At 34.5% G+C, this 20431-nt stretch overlaps 1 protein-coding gene across 3 annotated transcripts in view; it reads left to right on the plus strand.

Annotated features, from left to right (window-relative positions):
• Window positions 1–8708: 8708 nt before the first annotated feature.
• Window positions 8709–20431, plus strand: part of prickle1a (prickle homolog 1a) — a 46975-nt gene continuing 35252 nt past the window's right edge. For all 3 annotated transcript variants that reach the window (XM_056451937.1, XM_056451935.1, XM_056451936.1), the window contains exon 1: window positions 8709–8888. The gene's annotated coding sequence lies outside the window, so the exon portion shown is untranslated. The remainder of the gene's footprint in view (window positions 8889–20431) is intronic.

Below are 20431 nucleotides of genomic sequence, written 5' to 3' on the forward strand. Positions count from 1 at the left end.
TAGGGTGTTGATATTTTAGAATGTTTTGAGTCATTTTCAGGGTGTTGCTAAAGATTTTCTATGATGTTGTAATTGGTTGCTAGGTGTCATTATTTTAAGGTGTTGTGATTCAGTGTCAGGATGTTGCTTATGATTTCCTATGGCATTGTGATTGGTTGCTAGGGTGTCATTATTTCAAAATGTTCTTAGTCATTGTCAGGATGTTGCTAAGATGTCTCTAGGAGTTGTAATTGGTTGCTATGGTGTTGTAATTTTATGGTGTTCTGAGTCATTGTCAGGATGTTGCTAAGATGTCTCTAGGTGTTGTAATTGGTTGCTAGGGGGTCACTATTTTTGGGTGTTCTGGGTAATTGTCAAGGTGTTTCTTAAAGGTTTTCTGGGTTTTGTGACTGGTTGCTAGGGTGTCGATATTTTATTGGGTTGTGAGTCATTGTTGAGACTTTGCTAAGGTTTTTCTATGGTGTTGGGATTGGGAGTGTCACTATTTTAGGCTGTTGGGATTCAGTGTCAGCATGTTGCTAATGATTTCCTAGGGTGTTGTGATTGGTTGCTAGGGTGTCATTACTTAAACGTGTTTTTAGTCATTTTCATAATGTTGCTAAGAGGTCTCTAGGTTGCTAGGGTGTTGTTATACAGTTCCCAGATTGGTGGGTTGCTAGGGCTGCTAATTTTAAATATTGTAGCACTTTTTTACTGTTAGATGCTAATGCAGAATTTAGATATTTATATATTTGTTTCTCATATATTTTATTTTATTTTATTTTATTTCAGCATGTTGTCAGCAACTGAAAGTGATTTGCTGTAGTTTAAGTCAACTCTAACGCTGCACATGTTGTTTTTGCTGACATCATTTCCATCATTTCTCCAAGCATGCTGGTGCTGAGACTGTAATCTGGAGTCCTGATGTCACAGCTCCTCACAGTCAAGCCGAAACATGCTTAGAAAAACAAACACATGCATCAGAATGACCTGTTGTCATGATCAAAGATGCGCTGTGCAATATTTACTCCTGATCTCTTCATCTTAGATGTTTTACAGCTCAATAACTGAATAACGGAGGAATATTGAACATTTTTACAGTGGACAAGTCAACAAAACCTTAGCTTTTCATTTGTGTGTGTGTTTGCTAATGCAATATCATCTGATTTTTGTAGATTTAGAGTCTCTTTTTCAGGAATTGTGTTTTAATATTGCTGTGTGTGTGTGTGTGTGTGTGTGTGTGTGTGTGTTTCTGCTTTTTTTCTGTGTATAAATCACACTATACAGCGAGCACAGAGAATAATGAATGTCTGATGTCCAAATAACATCAGGATATGTTTTGTGTTCCACAGAGTAAACCTGTGAATGACTGATGTGATGTGACGTGGAGTGTGTGCGTGTGTGTGTTTGTGTGGAGCGTCTTCTGACCTAAATAGCTGAACAAACCCACCGGCTGCAGAAACAAGAGACGCAGTGACAGACTGAGTGAAAACATGTGAGAAAAACACACACACACACACACACACACACACACACAGATACACGCACGCCACTGTGCTGTTCATCTAGTGCACTACTCATTCATTCATTCATTCATTTTCTTTTCAGCTTAGTCCCTTTATTAATCAGGGGCCACCACAGCGGAATGAACCGCCAAATGATCCAGCATATGTTTTACACAGCGAATGCCCTTCCAGCTGCAACCCAGTACTGGAAAACACCCATACACACTTAATCACGTCCATACACTACAGACAATTTAGCTTACCCAATTCACCTATACCACATATCTTTGAACTATGAAACCAGAGCACCAGGAGGAAACCCATGCCAACACGGGGAGAACATGCAAACTCCAAACAGAAACACCAAATGACCCAGCCGAGACTCGAACCAGCGACCTTCTTGCTGTGAGGCGATCGTGCTACCCACTGCGCCACCACATCTCCCTAGTGTACTACTGATGTAAATATTATATCATTAAATTTCTATCATCGTTTTTTATTTTATTTTTAAATAATGAAAATATAATCAATATATTTGTTAAATGTTTTAATCAGAACAGCTTGTTTTCACATCTTCATGGTGTTCCTCCATCCGTCATACAGCATCTGCTGGCTGCGTGTGAATGTAAATGAAGACTGAAAGTCATTTAAAAGCCAATCATTTAGAGTGAAACACCAGCCTCAGAACACTCCTGAGAGACTCTGTGTCAATAACATGATCAGATCTATTGATTATTGATCACAGTGTGAATAAATGAGCTCGTTATTCAGCCTTTTTATATTCATGATTTACATCAAATCAATAAATGCCCATTAGTTTCTCCACTGTCAGACTCCGGCAATGCTGCGCTCTACTGTGTACAGCGCTTCTGTCTTCAGGAGTACCACAGTCACTGCTTTTCTTTAAACATTCATTCATTCATTCACTTTCTTTTCAGCTTAGTCCCTTTATTTATCAGGGGTCGCCACAGCGGAATGAACCGCCAACTATTCCAGCATATGTTTTACGCAGCAAATGCCCTTCCAGCTGCAACCCAGTACTGGGAAACACCCATTCACACTCATTCACACACACACACACACACACACACACACACACACACTCATACACTACGGCCAATTTAGTTCATCAAAATGGAAACCCACACCAACACGGGGAGAACATGCAAACTCCACATAGAAACACTAACTGACCCAGCCGAGACTCAAACCAGCAACTTTTATGCTGTTAGGCCATCATGCTACCCACTGTGCCACCATGCTGCCTGCTTTTCTTATAATAAGATCTAATAAAACTAAAGTAATATTAGATTAAAAATACACACACACACACACACACACACACGCATACACATACTCAACATGCATGCACATACACACACATAACACCCACACATACATTCCTACTTATGCACACACACAAACACACACACACACACGCACACACACACATACACATAATCAACATGCGTGCACATACACACACATAAACACCCACACATACATGCCTACTTATGCACATACACACACACACACACGCACACACACATTTACAACTACACAAGCACGCACACACAGATACATACACATACATTCATACATGTGTGTGTGTGTGTGTGTGTAAATATATAAATTAATTATTGTTAAATAATGCACACCGGCAACACGGTGTCTCAGTGGTCAGCACTATGGTCTCACAGCAAGAAGGTCTCTGGTTTGAGTCCCGGCTGGGTCACTTGGTGTTTCTGTGTGGAGTTTGCATGTTCTCCCTGTGTTGGTGTGGGTTTCCTCCGGGTGCTCCGGTTTCCCCCACAGTCCAAAGACATGCGCTATAGGGGAACTGATTAACCAAATTGGCTGTAGTGTATGAGTGTGTGTGTGTGAATGAGTGTTTATGGGTGTTTCCCAGTACTGGGTTGCAGCTGCAAGGGCATCCACTGTGTAAAACATATGCTGGAATAGTTGGCGGTTCATTCCATTGTGGTGACCCCTGAAGGGAAATGAATGAATGAATGATGCACACCTTTTGTTTATGAAACTACACACAAACGCTCGTGATTTCCTTCACACACACACACACACACTGAGGATCATCAATAACGTCTGTCATGTGGAAACGTGATGATATTATAAATGATGAGAGGTGTTGTTTTGTTTCTGCTGACCTCTGACCTTTAATCGGTGTGTCTGAGTGTTTCTGTCTGCTGATCTGGGGTCTGCTGAATCTGTGCTGCTTCTTCATTGTTGTGCTGACGGTGTGTGTCCACCATGATGGACGGCTCAGTGTCAATCCCAGAATGCCCTGCAAGTGGCTCATCCATCTGTGTGTGTGTGTGTGTGTGTGTTCAGACAGACAGCAGATTTGATGATAGAGAGTGTGTTTAACTGCAGCAGCTGAACACTGACACGACTGAGTGAGTTTCAGAAACACACACACACACACACATATGCACACACTCACGCACACACAGATGCATGTGCACACACACACACACACACTCACGCACAAGCACGGCGCATGTGCACACACTCACAACACTGAGCTTGTCTTACACACACAAACACACATGCACGGACACGCACTCATGCACACATATGCACACACACATGCATGTACGTAAACACACACACACACACACACACACACACACGCACACAACCCTGAGCTTCTTTTACACACACACAAATGCACACACACATACGCACGCACACACACAAACGCACGCACACATATGTAAACATATACATGCATGCATGCACATACACAAGCATGCACACACAAACACGCACAGATACACGTGCACATACACACACATATACACACAAAAACACACAACACTGAGCTTCTCTTACACACACACAAATGCACACACACAAACGCACACACATATGCACGCATACACACACACACACTCTCTCTCTCTCTCTCTCTCTCTCACACACATACACACACACACACACACACACACACATAGGCTCTTCCTCACACACACACACACAAACACACACACACACACACACACACACACGCACACACACACACACACTGTATAAAAGGTATGCTTGGACTCTCCATAGGTGTAATGTAGTTTATACAGTAAAACAGCACTCATCTTATGCCCCTCCCTCACCCGTACCCCTAATCCAACCCCTTACAGCAAACCTGAGCTAAAATTAGCATATTATAAAGAAAGTGTGATTTCTAAATTACAGGCACTCAAGGTGTGTGTAAACCGCCATAATACAGTACAACTAAATCATACACACATCATTATATAACTTTGTGTCACTGTAAACCACATATACCTGTACACACACACACACACACACACACACACACCAATCTCAGTGTATTATAATGTTCTTTCGTTGTTTTCATGAATAAAAGATAAATGAGGAGAGCAGATCGGTGTAAGCGGACACACTGCTGGTTTACAGCTCCGTCATGTCACTGAAAGCATTTTTACGAGCCTCTGCTATAAATATATTTAAGATAAGCTGAAGATAAGAGCAGTAATGCTTCAGTAAATCAGCTCTGGAGGACTGAAACTGGAGAAAAACAGCATTATTTACATTCCTCAAGAAGCACAAACACACTAATGATGCACTCCACGTTCACTTTAGGCTCATTTTTACGCTTCTGATGTATTTTTGTTCAGCTTTAATCTGTCCTAGTTGGAATTCATGTAAACTTCCTAAAGGGACAGTTCATTCAGTGATAAAAATACTCAGTATTTACTCTCCCTCAAGTGCTTTTAAACCTTTATGAGTTTCTTTCGTCTGTTACACACTAGATAATATATTTTAAAGAAAGTTGAATACAGGGCTGCATGGTGGCTCGGCTGGATCAGTTGGTGTCTCTGTGTGGAGTTTGCATATTCTCCCTGTGGGTTTCCTCCGGGTGCTCCAGTTTCCCCCACAGTCCAATAACCAAAGACATGCGGTACAGGTGAATTGGTTTAGCTAAAGTGGCCGTAGTGTATGTGTGTGAATGAGGGCGTATGGATGTTTCCCAGTGATGGGTTGCAGCTGGAAAGGTTGTATATATGTATGTTGATGTATATATATGTGTATATATATGTATATATGTATATATAGGTATATATATATGTATGTATATATATAAATATATTTATATATAAGTATATATATATATATATATATATATATATATATATATATATATATATATATATATATATATATATTTATATTTATATATATATATATATATATATATATATATATATATATATATATATATATATATATATATATATTTCTATTCAATAAAACTATATTTTTCAAAATATCCTATTCTGTGTTTATTAGAAGAAAGATAGTCAAACTGGTTTGTGACAATTGAAATGTGTAGTTTTGGGTGAACTGTCCCTTTAACAAGACATTTGTTACACAACACTCCACCTTTTTGGTAAATATTCTCATTTCACAGTTGCTTCAGAGTTAAAACGGTCAGTTTTACCATTGTTAAATCCATATATTGCAATCTCATTGTTTAGTGGTAGCACTTTTAGCTTAGCTTAGCTTAGATCATTGTGTCAGATTAGACCATTAGCATCTCACTCAAAAATGAGTTTCTATTAGTTTCCTATTTAAAGCTCGACTCTTCTGTGTTTACATTGTGTATGAAGAGTAATGATTATTGAAAAGTTATTATTTTATGATTTGTTGTTTTTTTTTGAGTGAGATGCTAACGGTCTAATCCGATTGAATGATCTATGCTAAGCTAAGCTAAATGCAGTCTAGAGGAGCTGTAAAATTAGCTTATTTAAAAAAAAAGTCGAGTGTTTCTTTAAGATAAAGCCGAAGAAGTCTGTTTGAAGAATGTTTTTGACTACAATTTTTGAAAAAATATGTCCTCAAAAATGTTCTTTTACTGCAGTTGTTGTTGATGGGAAGATAAACTGCATTGTTTATACGGGCTCGGGGTCAACAGGTCACGACCTCCACTCGACCCCTACACGTTTATGCAGGATTTCTGTCTGCTTTTCTATATCAGGATATGTTTTCTTGAGACAGTATCGCTTCATCAACAGTTTTACAATCTCTGAATCATCTGAAGTATTTTACATACAGTTTAGAGAAACAGAGTTATAATTATGAGATAAAAACTAAAAAATGGGAGATTTAAATTCAAGTTGTGAAGAAGAAAAGTTAGAAGTTTTGAGTTTTGCATTTGAAACATAATGATCAGAAATGCAACAAACTCGCAGCTTGCAGTGGTTGGTGAATGGAAACTTTGAAATAAGAATAATATATAGGAATAAAAAACATTCCCAGATTCCAACTTTTCCATTATTACAACGTTATTGCCCCACTGCAAGTTTATTAGCTAATAAAATATCACAATGACTACGTTTACATGGACACCAATAATTCAATATTAATGCGATTAAGACAATACTCTGATTAAGAGTTAACCATGTAAACAGATTTTTGATTAATTTAATCAGATTAAGGTCATAATCAAACTAAAGAGAAATGGAATTAAGACGTGTGGAGTTTGACGATCTTAGACGCATTATTGAAGTATAGTACATGTAGACATGTAAACACCGCAATCGAACTAGTACTGTCATGTAGGGCTTTTCGTCGCTTTTTGTGACAGGATAGTCCACACACACACACACACACACACACGACACTCTTTGCACTTACCGAGTCAGTGCGGACCACAGACACCTGCATCGTGAAATGAAGAGGTTTTTTTTTCTTACATTTAGCATGCAGTATGAACTTCCATTTAAACGTAACTCTTCCAGCAGTTCATAGTTGCATACAATATCTGGTTTGTCATGGGGGGGAAGTGCCAAACCGCAGTTAAAGTCCACAAATTAATAATGAAACACCTGAAATTACATGAAACGGCGGTGGAAATGCGGATAGCGCGGTGACGCAATGACGTTAATCTGAGAATGTGTTATAACATGTAAAACTGGATCATGAAAGAAACATTCAAAAAGCAAGTCATGTAAACACCTTAGTCTTATTATTGTCTTCATTAGATTAAGGCAAATAATTCCATTACTGATGTCCATTGTTGTAAAATGGGTGGGCCTTAAAGGGGCGGGGCTGCAGTTTGTGGGTGTGTGTGCAGCGGAGAGGGAGAGACAGAAAAGAGGAGCGCTATTCTTTTCGCAATGAGACCGTTTTGAGTGCTGTTTCCTCTTTGGTGACTGATTTAGTTGTACCACACGGAGAATAATAAATAGTTGGACCAAGTGTTACATGTGTCCTCAGTCATTCACCGGCTGCAACGAAAAGAGAAGGGAGTTAACCCCGAAACTAATATTCTTCGGCCCTGGAGTAATAAGTGAATCTCCCTTGCTATCTCTAACAGCACAAAGAGGCAGAGCAGGGAAGGTTAACACCATGTAAAGGTAGTCACTGTTGACTCTGTGACATAAATTGTGTTTATAAGTGGAAACTGTGAGGTTCAAGTCAGAATTTGATTTCAGAAACTTGTAAATAATAATATTAAATCCAAAATGTTTTTCATTTTGTTGTTAGGGGTGTGCTTTAAGAGAAATTGATGATTATTGTGTAATTTAATAGCAGCCACATTCGAAAATAGCAGCCGAACAATGAAATGCAACTTTTAAGAATTAATAGTGATTCTTTTTTTAAAGATCCTGTGAAATTAAAATATATTTATTTAGATGTTAGTATCAGTACGTCAGTCTTAAGGATATCTATAATCTAGTGTGCTCCAAAATCAGTGACAAAATTCACATTTAGGCGATATAAACGTTTAAAGTTCTTTTTTGACGTCACCTCGTACTTCAGTTTCTCATCAAATCTTCTGACCAATCAAATGTTCTCTAGTATCTGACATGCCCCGCCCCTTCTTCTCATTGGCTTTTCATTTGATGCGCTTGAGCTCAAACACTCTCACTGACAGAGTTGTGAAAAAACCCAAACGCTATTGGCTGTTTATTAAAAAAGGAGGGGCTACTCTATGTCCTGCTTTCTCTAAAGATGCACATTTGAAATCGTGGGACCTTTAATTTTTTGAGTAAGTTGCAGATACAGTCTGTGTGCAATAAAGTCCTTAATAGCTTATCTGGTGGAATAATTACTACAAATAATATAATTAAGCAAAAAAAATCTAAATAATCCAAACAACAAAACTTGAAGGCTACGGTATAAACAGCATTAGCATTCCGCTACCGGGCGTCACGTGACGCACATGAGGGACTCGGTCCTGCCCAACACACTGACTGAACGCACACTCTCAGACTGAAACAAACACACTGGATTTCAGTCACCAGTGTATGTGAGAGTGTGTGTGTGTGTGTTGGTTTTACCTCAGACATGCTGTTTAAAGCTCCGGATCAGCAGTGAGCGGCGGCGCGCGCACATAAAGCGGACACAAACCTCCAGGTGAGTCTGCTGCTGTGGGCTAACTGTAAATATATATTACACATATAAATATGAGCTTTGATTGTAATTGAGAGACTGTGTTGTGTGGATAAACTACTACTGCTGCTGGGAAACCCGCTATTCCTGAACTCAGCTGTGCCTGTCACTTTTCTACGGGTTATCTGCTGGTTATCTGGCTATTTTCTGCTCATTTCTCGTTATCTGGATGTTATCTTGTTATTTATTTTCTGCTTGTAATCTGGTCATTTTCAGTCTTTTTATAGAGGTAAAGTTGGTTTTATATTCGCACATTCGTTCATTTAGAAGTCCCTATATTGTTTACCATGTTACTTTGAATATTATTGCATGCAAGTATGACTTCTAAACAACATTAACACTATCTAATTCACTGTAAACAGTGGTGTACTTTGATGGTCATTTGTTGCTAATATGATTTCCCTATTTAGAATTTGCAAAGAATACTTTACTGAAATTATATTATTAAGGTGAAGGTCTGAATGTGCGATTATAAAACCAACTTTACCTCTGTCTTTTTCTGGTTTTCAACCATCCCAGGAGTTTAGCAGGAGTTTCTGAGCTCGTGTTTTTCTCATCATGTCACTAATTTACACCCACATTAATAAATACTGTAGTAATTTGTAGTAAATAGTATTGTTTTTTTAACCATATAATAGTTAAACTATATATATATATATATATAAAACAGTTTTTTTTAGTTTTGTTTTTATTGATTGAAATTATTGTACAAAACCCAGTGAACAGTACATCATATTAACTTGAATTCTTGGTCAGAATGTACTTTTAGCACCCCAACATTTATTAAGCAGGAAAAAAAAACATTTAAAACAAGTTATAAATCACAATACCTTATACACAACTAAAATAAAAGCAAAATACTAAATAAATAAATGCATATATTCTAATTCACAAATGTATGTGTGCATATATAATTAAAAAACATATATACAGTAGTGCTTACAGCTCTTGTTTAATGAATTCTCCCGTATACTGTAGTATTAACTATAGTAAATCGATATTAAATAATGTAGTATACATTAAATTTACTACAGTAAACTGTTGTGTATTGTAGTATAATATGGCCAAGTTGTAGAAAACTACAGTACTGGGTCATTTGGTTATAGTAATATACAGTAGTTGTCACCATAGCAACTGTAAAATCACCACAACAGATTTTACTATGGTGTGGTTCAAATACTAGTGTATTTATTTATTTAGTTACTTAGTTAGTTAGTTAGTAAGTTAGTTAGTGTTAAATTACTGTAGTATTTTATTTCCGTGTGGGAATAATATACTTTCCAGCATTTACTCGTACTCGTTTTATTTCATTTGATATATTATAATTTTATTTATTTTATTATTAATTTAGCATTTTATGACTTTTTTATCATTTTATGTCAAGAAAAGCATCATAACAGTTGTTAATTAGTTGTTTATTTATTTATTTTAGACTGTTGTTGTTGTTTTGTCTTGTTTAGTACAGAGATAATGGTGATGTTGAGTTTATTGTGTAAACGCTGGATGAAGGATCTGAGTGAGGTTTGCAGTCAGACAGGTTTGGGCTGCTCATTAAGTGTCATTAATAAATTACTGAATGTTCATTTCTCGTGTGAAATGCTATACCTCTTTATTTGATGATGGCTTATTTACAGTACAGTATCTGAATGTAATTGTGGTTTTTATCTCATATTTTTTCTCATATAAACTTGCAATTCTGAGAAAAAAGAACTAATGGTCAATTATAAACACTGGAAGAAAATAAAAAATAATAATAAATCTGAGTTGCAAGAAACAAACTTATATTAGATAAGTTATATTAGAAAAAGATTTGTGAGATATAAATAAATCTGAATTCCAACACATAAATAAGAATTACAAAAAGATGTCAGATTTACACCTAAAATGATATGATTTTAATTACAGTTATATTGTTTTATAGCCAGAAGTAAACTTAGAATTACAAGAAAAATGCTTGAATTTTATGATTTGACCTCACAATTGCAAAACATAGCAAACACAATTCTAAATTGCAAGCATCTGAATTACAAAAACAGAAAAAAACATTTTCACTTCTGTTCTGATCATTTGTCTTGCAGTTTTGTTTGTATTTTATACGTCTGTGTGTTGTAATAGTTTTTATTTATTTGTAATAGTTTTGGAATTCCAAATTTTCCTCATAAATATACATTTATTTCTCACAAATCTGATATTTTTCTGTTGTTGTTTTTTCTAGAAGATCCATGAAACAAGCTAACATGCTTTAAATCTGTTTATTAGTATTACTTTTTAATTTTTCTTCATCCATATGAAGGTTGTTTCCTGCAATTTACAGCGACTGAGTGTCCAGCTCCATAATGCACAAAAACAGCCTGAAAATCCGTTGTTTTAATGCTGATTTTCTTACATTTGAGCCTCTGTGTTTTTGTATGTAGACTGACCTGCTGTTCAGATTGAGGAGGAGTGTGTTTGAGCTCATTTAATATTATCATCAGTGGCCTTCAGTTTGTGAAGTGTGTGTGTGTTATCATTGTCATCTTTAGTGTGTCTGTGTCTGTGTGCGTGTGTGCGTGTGTGCGTGTGTGCGTGCGTGCATGCGTGCGTGTGTGTGTCTGTGTGGTGTATTGAGGTGTGCTGCTCTCTAGTGGTAAACTGTAGAAGTGCACTAGGGTCAATGCGCCACAAATACCCTGATATTATTGTTTGTTCTGTAGTAAAAGCACAAATATAACATGTTTCAGGTTATTTCGCCACTCTGTGTGGTTAATCGTAATTAGCTGATGTGTATTTAGTGATGGAAGCGTTTATATGTGTGTACTCCATCCATACACATTTACTGTAGATGTTTATTATATGTTATAAATATGTACAATTTAGTCATATATTTTTGTGTGCGTGTGTGTGTGTGTATTAACCATCTCTCCTTCTATCTCTCCATCCATCCCTTCTTCCATTTGATAGAGGGATGAATGGATAGATGGATGAATGGAAAGTTGGATTAATGGATAGATAGTTGGATAAATGGAAAGATGGATGAATGAATAGATAGTTGTATATATGGAAAGATGGATGAATTAATGGATGGATGGATGAGTGGATGGATAGATGGATATATGGAAAGATGGATGAATTAATGGATGGATGGATGAATGGATGGATAGATGGATATATGGAAAGATGGATGGAAAGATGGATGAATGGATGGAAAGTTGGATAATTGGAAAGATGGATGAATGGATAGATAGTTGGATATATGGAAAGGTGGATGAATTAATGGATGGATGGATGAATGGATGGATAGTTAGATATATGGAAAGATGGATGAATGGATAGATAGATGGATATATGGAAAGATAGATGGAAAGATGGATAAATGGATAGTTGGATATATGGAAAGATGGATGAATGGATAGATAGATGGATATATGGAAAGGTGGATGAATTAATGGATGGATGGATAGTTAGATATATGGAAAGATGGATGGAAAGATGGATGAATGGATAGATAGTTGGATATATGGAAAGATGGATGAATGGATAGATAGATGGATATATGGAAAGGTGGATGAATTAATGGATGGATGGATGAATGGATGGATAGTTAGATATATGGATAGATGGATGAATGGATGGATAGATGGATATGGAAAGGTGGATGAATTAATGGATGGATGGATGAATGGATGGATAGTTAGATATATGGATAGATGGATGGAAAGATGGATGAATGGATGGAAAGTTGGATAATTGGAAAGATAGATGAATGGATAGATAGATGGATATATGGAAAGATGGATGGATGGATTGATGGATGGATGATGGATGGATGGAAGGACTGATAGATATATGGATGAACAGATATGTAGATCAGATTATGTCAGATTATTTTGCTTGTTTTAGGGAAAAACTCTCTTCATTTTGACTCATTATTTCTGAAAATAAGACTATATTGTTGTGCTTGTCTAGAAAATGCTGACTGATTTAAGAGTTTGTAGATATTTGCACTATAAACAAGACTAAACTGAGTGGGAGAAGCAGTGTGTGCAGTTGATTTGGAGGCAGATGTGATGCGTTTGTAGTTTAAGTGTTAGTTGAATATCAGATAATATTTTAATGTAGTTGGTGTGGTGTGTGTGTGTGTGTGTGTGTGTGTGTGTGTGTGTGTGTGTGTGTGTGTGTGTGTTGCTGGAGGATGTGCTAAGGTCAGAGGTCACGCTACAGGTGGGTCAATATTGACAGAGTGACTCAATGAGCGTGTGTGTGTGTGTGTGTGAGTGAGTGAGAGAGAGAGTGTGTGTGTGTGTGTGTGTGTGTGTGTCTGTATGGTTGAGTTTGTGTGTGGATATGTGTGTTTTTGTGTGTGTCTTAGAGTAAGAGTATGAGTGTGTGTGTATCTTGGAATGTGTGTGTAGATATGTGTGTATGTTGGAGTGTGTGTGTGTATCTTTTTGTGTGTGTGTATGTGTTGGTCTGTGTGTTTCACCGTGTGTGTTCAGTATGTGTGTGTGTATCTTGCAGTGTGTCAGTGTAGTGTGTGTCTGTGTGTGTATCTTGGAGTGTGTGTGTGTGTGTGTGTGTGTGTGTGTGTGTGTGTGTGTTCAGATGGACAGAAACAGACGTGATCAAAGAGCAGGAGTCTTTGCAGGACTCACACTGTCTTCCTGCCCAGAGCTCAAAGAAAACACCAGAACAGCAGAAAACCAGATGTGCACACACACACACACACATACACACACACACACACACACACACACACACACACTCACTCACTCACTGAACACACACAGCCGATACTCTGTCAGTAAACTGTCAACGCTAAAGACCAGTGTGTGTGTGTGCTTCAGTGTGTCTGTGTGTGTGTGTGTCAGTGTTTGTAGCTCCGCCCTCTTCTGAATAGAGCACAATCTCATTTGCATTTAAAGCGACAGTCACCAAAACACCACAGTTAAAATCAAAACCTGAAAGAGTCAGTTTCAGAGAGCTGGAGAACATTATCTGTGTGTTATTCTCAGCTCAAACTCAAACACACACACTCTAGAGACAGCAGAGATGCATTTACATTACAGGTCACCTTTAATACTCACTCATAATATTCATTCATGTATGTTCATCAGTCTGACTGAAGCTTGTGATCAACAGATAGTGATCAACTCAAAGTCAAGTGTTTACAGCTGATATTCCATCATGTTCATTGAGTTCATCTTGATCTAGTGCCGTAAACAGTGTGTGTGTGTGTGTGTGTGTGTGTGTGTGTGTGTGTGTGTGTGTGATGATCTCTGACCTCTCGCTCTGCGTTTTACAGTAGGATAAGAGTGTTTTATTGGAGTTTACGGCTGCTCTTGTGTTGAGATAACGGGTCATTAAAGCACAGCAGCCTCTTTATGATGAGCGGTGGACACGACTGAGCTCTATCTCAAACAATGGCTCTGAGACGTCATAAATAGCAGCCAAACCCAGGGCCATTGCAGCGCTCTGAACCCCCGGTGCATGCTGGGTAACCTGCGGACAATACACAACACCATAGACCACAGAGATCCAGACTGCTTTCAGCCTTTAGAGGAATAATGTGATGGAGATTAATGCAGATGAGCTGAATTATTGCAGCTATATATTGCAGTATAGTATGTTTTTAGTATGCCTCATAGTGTTAATGTGATTTTTGTACATGCATCATAGTATTTTTACATGCATCATAGTATTGATGTTTTTTTAATTCATCATAGTATTATTTTTACATGAATCATAGTAAATTTACATGCATTATAGTAAGTTTTTTGTATGCATCAAAGTGTTCATGTGATTTTTGTACATGCATCAAAATAATATTTATTATGTGCATCATAGTATTAATGTTTACATGCGTCAGAGTGTTCATGTTTTTACATGCGTCATCATAGTATTTTTTTACATTCATCATAGTAACAATGTTTTTTGCATGCATAATAATGTTTTTTTATGTATCAGACTAATAATTGATCATACTAATAATAATAGTGTAAATGTTTTTAATGCATCATAATATTCATGTTTTTTTACATGCATCATAGTTTTAATCTTTGTACATGCATCAATAATAGTTTTTTACATGAATGTAATTTTTTAAAATGTATCATACTAATGTTTTTACATGCATCATAGTATTAATGTGTTTTTTATAAATGCATCATAGCATTAATGTTTTTACATGCATAATACTGTTAATTTTTTTACATGATTCATAGTGTTCATGTTATTTCTACATGCGTCATAATAGTCCTTTTTCTACATCCATAGTGTTTTACATGCATCATAGCAATAGTATATTTTTACATGCATGAAAGAAGTTTGTTTTTACATGCTTCATAATAATAATGTTTTTTGCATCATAGTAATAATGTGATTTTTGTAGATGCATACTAATAATTTTTTTACATGCATCATAGTATTTTTACATGCATCATAATATAAATTTTTACATGCATCATAGTATTAATGTTTTTTTATGCATAGTAATAATGTTTTTTGCATCATAGCATTAATGTGATTTTTGTAGATGCATCATAGTGTTCGTTTTTTTAACACTCATAGTATCACATATTAGTATTTTTACATGCATCATAGTAATGTTTTTACATACAATATTAATGTTTTTCCCTGCATCATAGTGTTAATATTTTCTTAAATGCATCAGTATTAATATTTTTACATGCATCAATAGTAATAATGTTTTTTCATGCATCATATTAATAATGTGATTTTTGTTAATGCGTCATAATATTCATTTTTATATGCATCATGTTTTTCATGCATAGTAATAATGTTTTTACATGCATCATATAATTAATGTTTTTTAACATGCATACATATTAATATTTTTACATGCATCGTAGTAATGTTGTCATATCAATATTTTTTTCATGCATTATAGTGTTAATATTTTCTTAAATCCATCAGTATTAATGTTTTTTACATGCATCATAATATTAATGTGATTTTTTTTTTGTACATGCATCATAATTTTTCTACATGCATTGTAGTATTTTTTACATGCATCATAATTTTTTTAACAGGCATCATAGAATTAATTATTTTAATATGCATAGTATAACATAATAATATTTTTACATGCATCATAATATTAATGTTTTTATATGCCATCTTAATTTTACATTCATTAAAATATACATGTTTTTACATGCATCGTAATATTAATTATTTTAATATGCATAGTATAACATAATAATATTTTTACATGCATCATAATATTATTGTTTTTATATGCCATCTTAATTTTACATTCATTAAAATATACATGTTTTTACATGCATCGTAATATTAATTATTTTAATATGCATAGTATAACATAATAATATTTTTACATGCATCATAATATTAATGTTTTTATATGGCATCTTAATTTTACATTCATTAAAATATACATGTTTTTACATGCATCATAATATGAATGTTTTTTACATGCATCATAAAAATTATGTTTTTTATATGCATCGTAATATTCATGTTTTTTTACCTGCATCATAATATAAATGTTTTTTGAATGCATCATAATTATATTTTTATATGCATCATAATAGTAATGTATTTTTAAAGCACCACTGAATACCAGTGTTTTTATTTTCACATTTTGTATTTTTAAGTAGTCTGTTTTTAGACATTTCCCATGGTAATATTATGTTTTCTGAATATCTATAACAGAATATTGCCATGTTTTTGCTGTTGTAATATTTAATTGTGTTTAAATGCTTCACTTTGTGTCTGGCAAACAGGAGATCAACACTCTTTCATCAAAAATGTACTTTGTTAGATCTTTCAAACATATGAATGAAGCATAATATAATTTATGTAAACCCATGTATTTAACTAACTACTTGAGCCATGCAGGTTTAGCAAACTACAACCCAGCCACAGTGATAATTGTCCCACATTAAGAGTCTGAATTTAGTACGCTGTCAAATATGGGTCATTCCTTTGGGGCCCGAGCCCGGCGAGTGCCCTCATGTTAAAGTATATAATAATAATAAAGTCAAAGCTAATAGTGTTTTCAGCAGAGTGTGTTTGGACACGCCGGCCCTTCAGTTTTACAGCAGGAGCTTTGACCAGGTGTTTGGTGCTGTTTGCATCCCTGTGACCATGAGGGGCCGCAGGGGCCAGATTTACGACCCCTCGTGTGCTCAGAAAGGATCTCAGGTCAGGGATGTGTGACTTGTGCTGTTTTATACTTCTTATATATACTTCTGTAACCCTGAACTCTGAAACTAGAGCTAAACAGCAGCGTACCCGACAGCAGAGCTAGTCTGATGATGCTAGATGTGCTGATATATTCAATAATTTAATATATGGTGATAATGAACATGCACAATACTGTTATTAGACATGCAGATATGCAAATAAATTGTTGTTATGAACATGCACATTATGGATATTTGTGCAATATTCAAAGGTCAATAAATCTTGAACATGCACAATTTTGATATTAAATGTGCAGACATGCAATTATTAAATATATTTTCATTTTGAACATGCACATTATTGATATTTGTGCCGATATTCGATTATTCAACATAATGTGATAATGAACATGCATAAGATTGATATTCGATTTACTAATATTTAATAGTTCACAATATTGTGATATTGAACATGCAAAATATTGACATTAGATGTGCCGATATTCAATAATTCAATATATTGTGATAATGAACATGCACAATGCATTTGACATACCGATATTTAATAATTAACAATAGCCTGATATTGAACGTGCAAAATATTGATATTAGATGTGCTGATATTCAATAATTCAATATATTGTAATAATGAACATGTACAATATTGATATTAGATGTGCTGATATTCAATAATTCAATATATTGTAATAATGAACATGTACAATATTGATATTAGATGTGCTGATATTCAATAATTCAATATATTGTAATAATGAACATGTACAATATTGATATTAGATGTGCTGATATTCAATAATTCAATATATTGTAATAATGAACATGTACAATATTGATATTAGATGTGCTGATATTCAATAATTCAATATATTGTAATAATGAACATGTACAATATTGATATTAGATGTGCTGATATTCAATAATTCAATATATTGTAATAATGAACATGTACAATATTGATATTAGATGTGCTGATATTCAATAATTCAATATATTGTAATAATGAACATGTACAATATTGATATTAGATGTGCTGATATTCAATAATTCAATATATTGTAATAATGAACATGTACAATATTGATATTAGATGTGCTGATATTCAATAATTCAATATATTGTAATAATGAACATGTACAATATTGATATTAGATGTGCTGATATTCAATAATTCAATATATTGTAATAATGAACATGTACAATATTGATATTAGATGTGCTGATATTCAATAATTCAATATATTGTAATAATGAACATGTACAATATTGACATTAGATGTGCCGATATTCCATAATTTAATAAATTATGATATTGAACATGCACAATATTGATATTAAATATGCCGATATTCAATAATTCCAAATATTGTGATAATGAACATGCAAAATATTGACATTAGATGTGCCGATATTTAATAGATTATGATATTGAACATGCACAATATTGATATTAAATGTGCCGATATTCAGTAATTTAATAAATTATGATATTGAACATGCACAATATTGATATTAAATGTGCCGATATTCAATAATTCCAAATATTGTGATAATGAACATGCAAAATATTGACATTAGATGTGCCGATATTTAATAGATTATGATATTGAACATGCACAATATTGATATTAAATGTACCGATATTCAATAATTTATTAAATTATGATATTGAACATGTACAATATTGATATTAGACGTACCGATATTTAATAATTCACAAGATCGTGATATTGAACATGGAAAATATTGACATTAGATGTGCCGATATTTAATAATTCAATATATTGTGATAATGAACATGCAAAATATTGACATTAGATGTGCCGATATTTAATAGATTATGATATTGAACATGCACAATATTGATTTTAGACATGTGCCGATATTCAAGAATGCAACATATGGTGATACTGACTGCCCTGTCGTACCCCGTTGCACCGTGCAATATTTTTTGTTATTTTCAGGCCAGTGCAGGTTAAATTTTCAAGTTTTGTGCCACTTTGGGGGTGTGCTGGTGTGAAAAGGAGGTGTGTTAAAGCACATTGTTGTGTGAGATGGATGGTGTGTTATTAGTACCAGCACAGATACAGCGCTACTGTGAACTGCTTTTCTCAAGGGTATTTGGGAAATCTAGGCAATTTTTGTCTGTTGTACAAGTGACTTCATTCACATCTGACAGCGTGTGCAGGAGCGGTGGTCACTGACCTGAGATCTGACACAATACACTCATTCACCTCTGTCATCTGAACTGCTTTACAGGACGTGTTTATTACTCTTTCATTTATTTAAGATGCAGTAGAAGGCAAAATTATTAGCACTCCTGTTAAATGTAATTATTTTGCACAGTATTTCCTATATTTTTTCCTTAAGTCTTATTTCTTAGTTTGGCTGGAATAAAAGCAGTTTTAATTTATTTAGTTCAGTTTATCATATTTTTTATTTTATTTTCATTTTGTTAAGTTTAGTTTTATTTAGTTTTATTTTATTTTTATTTCTTTTATTTTTGCTGAAATAAAATAAATATATTTAAATTTTTATTTAATTCATTTTTTATTATTATTATTATTTACTTTTATTTCATTTTACTATATATATATATATATATTTTTTTTTTTTAGTTTAGTTTTATTTTATTTTTTTGTTAGGTTTTATTTATTTGTTTGTTTGTTTATTTTAATTGAATATAATTTAGTTTGTTTTGTTTTTATTTTCTATTTTATTTTTAAGCAGATTATTTTGCTTGTTTTCAGGTTCTTTTATTTATTTGACATGGACATCACAATTACACTGGACAACCAAATGCAAAAAGGAAACTTTTTAAGGAAAACCTTTTAATTTTGATTCATTATTTTTGAAAACAAATCAGTTGAAAACAACAGTTTTTGAATGTTTATATATTTTAACTAAAAACGAGACATTTTATCAGTTTTGGGTGCAGTTTTCAGTGCTCCAGATGCATGAAAGCCTCTCAGTGAGTCTCCTGGTTTGTTTATTTCTCACTGATACGCTAAAACAGACTCTCCAAACTCCTCTTCTTCTTTGTTTCCGCAACACAAAGAGCTGTGCTTCAGTCGTGTCCTGCTGTGTTTGCTCCTCTGTGGCCTTGAACGCAACAATGGTGTTGTCCTCCAAAAACCTCTACGAGCACCATACTATTACCAGTCCTTTCATTCAGAGGCACCACAGCTGTAAAAAAGGCTGAGTGTAAAAAAGGTCGGGACCTGATACAAGCTTTTTATATGTTTGTAGGTTAGATTTTTGGTTTTAATCCCCTAAAGGAAGAGTTCGCTCAAAAATGAGAATTAGCACAGAATTTACTTATCCTCATCCTTGGTGTATATG

The sequence above is a fragment of the Danio aesculapii genome, chromosome 25 (assembly GCF_903798145.1).
Source record: "Danio aesculapii chromosome 25, fDanAes4.1, whole genome shotgun sequence".
NCBI classification, from domain to species: Eukaryota; Metazoa; Chordata; class Actinopteri; order Cypriniformes; family Danionidae; genus Danio; species Danio aesculapii.